General features: G+C 41.7%; 2 long non-coding RNA genes across 2 annotated transcripts; both read left to right on the top strand.

The window, feature by feature from the left end:
* Positions 1-3641: 3641 nt before the first annotated feature.
* LOC148348617 (uncharacterized) lies at positions 3642-10235 on the top strand. The gene is made up of 2 exons (XR_015847739.1): positions 3642-3825; positions 9931-10235. It is a non-coding gene; the product is annotated as an uncharacterized LOC148348617 (long non-coding RNA).
* Positions 3846-6636, top strand: LOC148348618 (uncharacterized). Its single transcript, XR_015847740.1, has 2 exons — positions 3846-5040; positions 5115-6636. It is a non-coding gene; the product is annotated as an uncharacterized LOC148348618 (long non-coding RNA).
* Positions 10236-10485: the final 250 nt, after the last annotated feature.

The raw sequence follows: 10485 nt of genomic DNA, 5'->3' as shown, positions 1-10485 counted from the left end.
GAAGTCTGGAGCTAGATTTGGACCCACGCAGGAGGTTCCAAAGACATGAACTGCTAACCACTGCGTCGCCGTGCTGCACCAGTAGACATTTTACAAATTTTTAAAAAAATCTCAAGAGATTGGCACCACCAGGCTATACTTGCCCAAGACACACCACAGGAAATGGTGCCCCCAAAACCCTAGTGTTTAAGTCAAGATAACGCTGAGGGAAGCACAAGAGAAAAACGAGCTGCAAGTTGAAATATGTCCACTTGATGTTGCCAAAGCCAGGTGCCTCTCACAAAGACGCTGTAGTTGTATTTCTCTCTCCACTTTTCTCTCACTCTCTCCTCTCTTTCTCTTCCTTTGTTCCTCTTTGTCTCTTTCATTCTGTGTCTTTTTAATTTTGCTCTCTCTTCCTTTTTTCCTTTTCCCACTTTTTTCTCTCTTTCTCTCTCTTGCTTTCCCCTACTCTCTACCCTTATTTTTTTCTCTCCTCTTTTTGTCCACTCTCTCTTTCTATTTCTCTTTAGATTTCTTTCTTTCGCTTTCTTTCCCCCCTCTCACTATTTCTCTTCCTATCTTTTGTTTCTTACGTTCTCTCTCTTTTTCTCTCTCTCTCTCTTTCATCTCTCTCTCTCTCTCTCTCTCTCTCACTCATCTCTCTCTCTCTCTCTCTTTCTTTCTCTGTTTCTCTCTTTTGTTGTCCCACACTTTCTCCCTTTCTGCCCCTCTTTCTCTCATTTCTTTCTCTCTTTTCCTCAATCTACTAGTCCGGCCCCTGAGAGAATGTTTGTTCTATTGTGCGGCCCCCGTTAAAAGGAGTTTAACACCCCTGGTTTAAGGGATCCAACCAACCAACCAACCCAAAGGCATGGGCGTAACCAGCCCGTTTTTGGGGAAGCTCAAGCTCCCCCAAATTCAACCCAAGCACCTGCAAAATGTCTAGCATTTTAAAAACTTTGTTTTCCTTAAAGTGACAGTGTGTAACATTTAGTACCTTCTAGTGGTACAAATGGGCACAGTGGTTAGCGGATGTGCGGCACAGTCATGAGATTGAACCTCCTGTGTGGAGTTTGCATGTTCTCCCCGTGCTTGCATGGGTTTCCTCCCAGCACTGCGGTTTCCTCCCACATTCCAAAAACATGCATGTCAGGTTAATTGGTCGGTCCAAATTGTCCCTTGGTGTGAATGAGCGAGTGGTTGTGTGTCTCTGTGTGCTCTGCAACTGGCTGGCAACCAGTTCAGGGTGTCCCCTGCCCACTGCCCGAAGTTAGATGTGATGGGCTCCAGAACCCCCGCGACCCTACTGAGGATAAGCGGTGCAGATAATGGATGGATGCATGGATGGATGGATGGATAGTGGTACAAAACAACTTTAATTATAAAAGCATTCATTTAAATGATAGCAAAAATACCTTAACTATCATACCAATGTTAAGTTTCATAATAAATCATAGGCTGAGAAATGTGTATTTATTTTACATAGTGGAATCCCTACCTTTGGCATCTTGTTGCTACACGGTGCTTTGTGGCAATGGTTTTCGATTGCATTGGACAACAGTGCCATCTAGTGGTCAATTATTGCACACTGGGGCTAAAAAACAGGAAAGTCTTAAGTATGATAATATTTCTAAAAAGCAAAATAGAAATGTGAACAACGCACTGTCAGAAATAATCCACTGCCTTTAAATAGTTCGGTCCATTTCATTATTATCACCACTCGATTAGTATTACTTGCGGCATAGCGGCGGAGTCTGTGGAGGGTCCATCGTATTACCCTGAGAGTACGTTTTACAGTGCATATGTTGAGCAAGTGTGGAGTTTGCATGTTCTCCCCGTGCTCGCGTGGGTATCCTCCGGGCACTCCGGTTTCCTATTACATTCCAAAAACATGCGTGTTAGGTGAATTGGCTGGTCCAAATTGTCCCTAGGTGTGAATGAGCGAGTGAGTCCTTTGTCTCTGTGTGATTTGGACTGGCTGGCAACCAGTTCAGGGTGTCCCCTGCCCACTGCCCGAGGATGGGTGGGATGGACTCCAGCACCCCCACGACCTTACTGAGTATAAGCGGTGCAGATAATGGATGGATGTTGAACAAGTATTTCACCACCCAGTACCATAACTTTGTTTTTTCTGTAGAAAAAACACCGTGCTTAGGTAAAAGTCACTTACCCACAGTGACTAAAATATATTCCTATATGGTGACACTTTCAGTAAAACGAAATGAAAAAAATATGTTTTAACCAGCCGGGTGCTTAGAGTGGTCAGCAACCCCAAAGCTCTGAACCTAAAACTGCCCCCTCCTCAAATGTATCCCAATTTGAAAACAAATGATCTAGGGCAGTGTTTTTCTACCAGTGTGCTCAATATTATCTGTGCAAAAAGCATGCCATTTTTCAGTATGTTTGCTTTCTTCCAGGGATCATCTGAATAAGTGTTACATTCATACCTATGATTACCTGGAAGCTGATTACTATTTAATTTCTCAAGAGGTAGTTCAAGGAAATGTATTCAATCATTGATTTTGTCTGATGTTGTTGCTTAAAATGGCACTGCAAAAATAATAAATTGAGTCAAATAATGGTTAGCATGTAGTAAACAGTATTTATTCCCCTGGGAAATAATAATTATAAATATGTTTTTATTTTGGTTGAAAAAACAGGATCAAAATATAAAATAAAAAAATTCATAAAACTCAAAATTGCTGAAAAATGAATAACCAAAACGAATGTCCTGTATTACCTCCTGATCCACGGTGACCATAAATGATCAGAAATCCGTGAAGTCGAAACATTTATTATCAATTATTGTACAATTAAACACGCTACGACACACACAATTCGATAACGCACTCATTTTACAGGCTTGAGCATGTTCTTGACAAATAAAAGCACTACATTAATGTTTTGTAATTAATTTTTCTTACAAATAACTACAGTAGTGTAAAATAATAATAAGCAAGGAGACTGGTATCCAATCAGAACACAATGCAAGGTGCAAATTGTGAAGTAGCAAAACCTTGAAAAGTAAACCACATTATAGCGAGGGATTACACTACTTTCAATTTGGACAACATGATATAAGGTTTAAAAAATATAGAACTGGTGGTAGATATTTTAAACAACGGACGATAATGAAAGTGTGTCTCTCTTAACCCTAATGTTCTGTATCTGAATGCATTTGAAGAGAAACATTGAAGCATACAAAGATAGAGGGGAGAAAAAGTAGATTTACAAGCGCATTGGATTCGTGAATGGTGTTATACTGCCCCCGTCTGCTCAGCTAGTGAACTGCACCAGTTTCGTTTCAGCTTTGATGTCAGTACCTTTACCCTTCTTGTCTTTTAAATAAACCCCACTTGCGCAAACCCAAACAAGTAAACCGCATAAAAAGATGTACACCTTTGATTTAAGTTTATACTCCTGCCTAGATTTGTCTGACTTTACCTGCATCCCCAGAGAAGGATTTTGTCAGTAAGTTCAACAGCAAAGAAGAGTGCTGTCACCGAACGTGATGCCGAAGCAAAATTGACTTGATATTTCTCTCTATATATATATTTCCTTCTGTTTTATCTGTCAAAATGCCTTGTTTTGTCATGAACGCACGTCAGCAGAAGAGTTCTTTAGTGAAACGTCGATTGTAGTAGTTGAGATTAGAGCGCCGCATGACAAAGAGTGCGTACTTACAGGTGTCAGTGTTATTATCTGCTGTGACAACAACGCTGAGGTTGAACGGTACTCAACGTGTGATCAAGTGCACAATCAAAGCTTTAGCGAAGAATATCACTCGGTGGAGAACGGATATCCACCAGGGCCCAAAAATGGTCTCTGCACCTGAGACGTGCGGTGAGGTTCTTGTCTGGTGACGTACAGTCAGATTTACTAATGAATTAACCTATACAGTGGAACCTCGGTTCTCGACCATAATCCGTTCCAGAACCCTGTTCGAAAACCGATTTGTTCGATCACCGAAATCATTTTTCCCATTTTAATCCGTTCCGACACCCTGAATGTTTACCCTGAATGCTTAACGTAAACATCAAGCTAACCCAGGCTAATCGTACGTTTGCGTTATCGTAATCTTCCGTACGAAAGATTACGCTAACATGAACGTGTAAAAATAAAATAATCAGGTCGTTTGCAAGTCATTTAGCACCCGGGTCTCCACAACAAGTGGTCAGCGGTTCATTGGAAAAGGGGCTCCATTCCAACACCATGAATGTTGGGCTCCGTTTCAACACCCTGGATGTTTAACTTGAACGTTTAACGTAAACAAAGCTAACCCAGGCTAATCGTACATTCGCGTTATCGTAATCTTCCGCACAAAAGATTATGCTAACACGAATGTGTAAAAATAAAAAAAATAAAACGATAAAGAAAAGAATAATGAATAGGATTTCTTACCTTTGTGGTGGTCAGCAGATGGCGGAGGTGGACGGTGGGGTATTCCCTAGCAAGATCAGCACACCTTCTTCATATTTTGCTATTATTTCTTTCTTAAATGCAATAGTTGTATGCACTACTCTTTCTTTTTTCACCTGTAGCAACTTTGCTGCTTGCACTGACTTTCTTCGGAGGCATAATTAGGGGCTAAAACACTTGGTACACCTATATTAAAAGCGAAACCAAAACGAAAAACGTCCGCACGCGATAACAGTTGGTCACAAAAAGAGTGATCTACACCTGTACGCCGCTCAGCATCGCATTACCGGCGTTCGAACTCCGATTTTTTGACCCAACAGCAAAGCAAGAATTTCTCAAACTTTTTGGTCGGACTCCGATTTGTTCGAACTGAGAGGCATTTGAAAACCGAGGTTCCACTGTATCTTATTCAACATTTGATTGGCAGGCCAAGAAAGTCAAGTCAAGTCGCATTTATTCATATAGCCCTTAATCACTGGATGTCTCTGACAATTACACCATCACCTGATCTTAAACCAACATGCGGGCAAGGAAAAACTCAAAACCTCAGAACGAGGAAAATAAGAGACCTTGAAAAGGGGCCTCATAAGTGGTAAGCCCCCTTACAGGATGACCAGGGTGCAATGGATTTAGCATTGGGTAATAGTACACAAAACATAGTGATGATCAAAAAAAGGAAACAATAAGTTATATTTTGAAATTTGTCTGGAAAGTGTATTACAGGAACGACACCTCAAGCCTGTAAAATTGTCCAAAAACTCCATAACAGCAATGAACCAGCTTCCTATCTCTGCTGGCTGGTCAATCCAGGTGTTGACATGCTCCAGATCCAGACGCTGGTCCGCTGACTCATCTCAAATCGTCCTTCTCCCTCGTATCACCACCAGCCAGGCAGTCGGAAAAAAACAGGACAATACAAAATATGAAGTGGGCATCAAGCATAAGCTAATGAATAGAAGTGGGTCTTAAGTCTAGATTTATAGACTTCCTCTGAGGTTGCAGATCTTATCTCCGGAGGCAGAGCATTCCACAGGGCCCGGATGGAGAACGCTCTTGAGCCTTCAGATTTCTTCTTGGCTCTTGGAGTCACAAATAGACTAGCATTTTTCGGGCAGAGTCTCCGCGCAGGAACATAGGGGAAAACCAAATCGGAGAGTAATATATAAAATGCAGCATATAGGGTAAAACGTTGTATTTTCTTACCTTAATGACTACTTTAACTCTATCATTAATCGGAGGGAAGATCTTAAGCTCCAGCCGGAGCCCGACCTGACATTTGGGTCTGGATGGGCCTAAAATGTCAATAATTGCGTTCAAGTTTGGCCCAGGCTTCTCTCTCGCTGCCTTTTCTTTTTGAAGTATCCACCTGTCATTGTTTTTGTTTTGTTTTTCCTTGTGGATAATCCGCTATGATGGATTCTGTCACCCTTTTGCACCAATGAGACTGCGTCTGCTGCTTGCAGGGTTCTTGTAGAGTACGTGCACTCTGAGGCACAAGAAGGGGATCAAATCCATTATTCAGATCCTCCACAAAAAAGAAACAAAGAACAACGATGGATGGATAATAAGTTTTTTTGTTCTGTTTTGTTTTTAAATAATTAGATTAATTAAAAGCAAATCGGTAAATAAAGAAAATAGATGAGGACATTTATTTGCCTTTGGTATTTAAGAAAAGATCAAATTAAGTCACCTGCATCTTCTGACTGCACATCACTGATTCTATCTCTTACAATTTCTAATACCAATCACTTTGAATTTTAAAGGCGATGCGGACTTCTACTGTCACTAAATGCCACACAATGTTTTCGAATAATTTTACCTGAAATGAGCAAAAATGTATCCGATTAATTATGATTTCATTTTGTAATATGTATTATTATTATTGAGTGAGGGAATTTTGTATAAAACAACCCTAAAATAAGAGGATTTGTCCACTCTGGTGTTATTTTTTTCCTGAAAACCCAAAGCCTCTGCAACAAAGATAAAGAAAGTAACAAACTTTAGTCAGCTATATTCCGATTTGATGGATAATCTAATTTGAAACGAATCGTGTTGTGTTCAATGTCAGTCGCGGGTCAGACATTCTTCAATGTCACCCTGTCACTCTGGAGAGCAACGATTGTCTCTTGTGTGCAGCTTTGATTCATTAGGGCGGGATGAGGGTGCAAAAATTCTATTTCCAGGGTCGTTTTTGACAGGTTCCATCAAGAATTAAATCTGTTTTATGAAAACAAATCCTGTCATTTCTTACTACCTTACTCGTTGTCTCTTCATGATGTTCAGAATTCAATTCACTTTTCAAGGCTCCCTATTTTTCTGGTTCTCATGTAGTCCCAAATTCTTAAACATGCAAAATGTGAGGAAATAGTTTTTGCATAAAAGCTCAACAGCTACGGCGATAAACGCAAAGCCAGCTAGGAACAAACAAAACAAGGAACACTAGAAAAGCAGCGCTAACGTCAGGCTAGCCGATCAAAATACATGCGGTGAGCAGCCAGGCTACCCGAGAACTATCAACAAAAAGTGTCAACTGCTACGGCGATAAACGCAAAGCCAGCCAGGAACAAACAAAACAAGGAACACTAGAAAACCAGCGCTAACGCCAGGCTAGCCAATCAAAAAACACATGGTGAGCAGCCAGGCTAAGCGAGAACTAACAACGAAAAGTGTCAACGGCTACTGCGATAAACACAAAGCCAGCCAGGAACAGACAAAACAAGGAACACTGGAAAACCAGCGCTAACTCCAGGCTAGCCAATCAAAATCCATGCGGTGAGCAGCCAGGCTACCCGAGAACCATCAACGAAAAGCGTCAACTGCTACGGCGATAAACGCAAAGCCAGCCAGGAACAAACAAAACAAGGAACACTATAAAACCAGCGCTAAGGCCAGGCTAGCCAATCAAAAAACACATGGTGAGCAGCCAGGCTAACCGAGAACTAACAACGAAAAGTGTCAACGACTACTGCGATAAACACAAAGCCAGCCAGGAACAGACAAAATAAGGAACACAGGAAAGCAAGCGCTAACGCCCGGCTAGCTGATAAAAAAACCCGCTGTGAGCAGCCAGGCTAACTGAGAACTAACAACGAAGAGCAGCAACATCGATAAACGCAAAGCTTGCCGGGAATAAACAAACCAAGGAACACGGCAAAACCGGCGCTAACGCTGACTAGCTGTTCAAAACACGCTTCGAGCAGCCAGGCCGACAAGGATCCAGCAACGAAAACCAGAAATGGCCACCGTGATAAATGGAAGCCGGCCGGGAATAAACCAAGGGACATGGCAAAACCGGCGCTTACACCAGGCTAATCTGCCTAATAACACACGGTGGACAGCCAATGAGAGCCTATCGGGAGCAAACAAAACAGGAAAGCCCTTGGTAGCCCTGATGCTAACAGGCAGTTAGGGGACAAAATATACAGACTGCGACAAAGGCGGTGAAAAACTTGAAATAAAATCCACGATCTCCTATCTAAAAGGAGGCGAATACAGGGTAAGCAATGTTCCAATTTCTCCAGGCAGAAAAATGAGCGGTAGGCAATTACAGCTCACAACAATCGCAGTCTATTTCGGAGCTTGCTTCACGTGTTTTGTCAATGGAATTATGTTGTGTTCCTTCAATGATGTCAAAGCTCTAGAGGAAAAGCCAAATTGGTCAACTTTGCGACTAAATGTCTCGAGTACCCCGGCTTTTGGGATGTTTTCCAACCCAACACATAATTGTGGGGAGGAACACTACGTGTTCTGTGCAAAATTGAAAAAAAAAACATTCTTTTTTGGAATATGTTTTGTTGTTTTCTGAGTTATAAGAGAGTCAGAGGAGTCTGGAGTACTTCGTAGCCTTGGCTAGCATGCAACCACTCACGCACCCGTAGACAAACCCCCGCTGACATTGGGGCCAATTGTTTGGCATGATGGATGTGGCACACTCGGGTCATCAACACGAGGCCCCTACTGCTTTTAATTGCCCTATCAGAGAGCCGGAACGTATGTTACACTGGGACGCTTAGCTCAGGTTAGCTAAATGAGTAGCTATTGCGTCTTGCACAGTGGCAACCACGCACTTACTCCAAGATTCGCTTCCTCTCTGCAATTATCTCGCCCACGTCGGCTACTTAAAATCAGTTTGTTGCCTGGAAAGGGAGAAAGAAAATACTTCACTGCAGGTTGTACAGTAATTATTGTGACCGGGATTTTTTTTTTCTCAACACTGCTGATCGGACGACCCTTTTATCTCATAGGACTATATATCCGACAACATCCAATGAAATATTTACCATATACACTCGCATAGCAGCCTACATCACATTTAAGCCAATGCCCTAAAACTGCTTCAAAATAGCCACGTACTAAAATAAATTGTACTCAAATATTGATAAATAAATGTACCTAAATTACTATAATTATTCAAGTGTGTGGATTAGGGGTGACGTCTTAGCCCCGGGCTTGAACTCAACCAAACCGGGCCCGAAATCCAGGATCGGTTGGGCCTTAAATATCAATCATTATGTTTGGGTTGGGCCCGGGTTGGGTTTATTTCCCGCTGACTTAAAAAATCTCATCTCATCTCATTAGCTGCACCGCTTATCCTCAGTAGGGTCACAGGGGACTTAAAAAAAGAAATGAATAAATAAATGAATATATCCACCATTCATTTGTTCTATATTCCTTTTTTTTGTGTGTAGGATTTCCATAGCGCACCATGCACTCTCGGCGGCACGTGCCACACAGAGAAGTAGGTGCGCAGTGGGGGGCGGAGTGGTCCATCCTGAGTCCTCACAAATAAAATGTGAAAATTCAGGTTTTCTTTAGGCTCTGTCCCTTAAATCAAGCTAATTGGTCAGGCTCAAGTTGGTTCGGGCTTTTATATCATCGGGCCGGGGCTGTGTCAAGCTGGATTCTTTTAGTCCCTAGTGTTGACAATACATTAATAATATCACGGCATTAAGATGAAAAAAACTAAATAATTCTTAAGAATTTACTGTACCTTTATGCAGTGACTTGATGGAAGACACTTGTACACAAATCTCGTATTTCACGATAATTTTCTTCTTCAATTCAATCATTGCTGTTGCAGTCTTTCACTTTTTCACTTACTTTCTTGGGACCTATTATTATTAACGTAAAGGGCAAAAAAACATACTAAATGACAATAAAATGAAATGTGGTCTCAAACACAGTCAGGAAGGTGTCGAATGACTGAACAGGAAGAAAAGAGTGTTTAAAGAATTGACGTGATGCATGTGATGGTTTATATATTTTTGTTTTAAAAAAAATACTGTTTTCATGAAATGACTATTTTTTTATCAAGCTGCTTTAACCTCAATGACCAAACTTTGGAGGATTGTTTATTCACTGATTATTAGTGTTTTTGTTTTTTTGTTTTTGTTTTTTACAAAATGATAGAAAAAAAGTTTTGTGTGTAAATAGGAGCTAATTGTCATGATTACCTAAATGGAGCCAACTGGGGTAATCATCTGACGCGCTGGAATGCGCTCCCTGATTGGTTTGTGTTCCCTTTTTAAGCACGCTACCCGGAGACCTCTTCGTCTGAGGAAACTTCTGTACCCCGTATGACTCTCCCGATTACCTGTGCCTTCTTGTTTACCTGATTCTGCCTGCCTGCCTGCCTGCCTGCCTCCGATCCTACCTGCTTCCGTCCCACGCTACGATCTTCTCTCCAGTACCGGTAAACTCGACCTGCTTCCGTCCCACGCTACGATTGGCCACGTGTTCCGAAGTTGTCTTCACGGCGTTGCTGCTGACGTTCGACGGTCATCGCGTCTCCCGCTAACCCTGTACGCTTCCCCAAATAAAAGAATTGTACCAACTCTCTGGGGTCTCCTGCTCTGTTCTGGTCCTCCTGACACTAATCAACCCGAATAGTAAATAGGTCCAAAATGGGTGGTTTTTACAGGGACACTGAGTAATATTTGACCGCTAGATGTCACTGTATTGTTTAGTGCAACCCAAAACAAGTACTACAAAGCATAAGGAAGAATACAAACTACAGAGAGTCAACGTGACCAAACCGCATGACTTTTCATATTTTGTCCAGCCTTTCACAAAGTTTTTGGCAAG

This window comes from Urocampus carinirostris, chromosome 18 (assembly GCF_059441175.1).
Source record: "Urocampus carinirostris isolate Australia breed hairy pipefish chromosome 18, RoL_Ucar_1.0, whole genome shotgun sequence".
Taxonomy (NCBI): domain Eukaryota; kingdom Metazoa; phylum Chordata; class Actinopteri; order Syngnathiformes; family Syngnathidae; genus Urocampus; species Urocampus carinirostris.
This window is presented reverse-complemented; position numbering and strand designations above follow the sequence as displayed.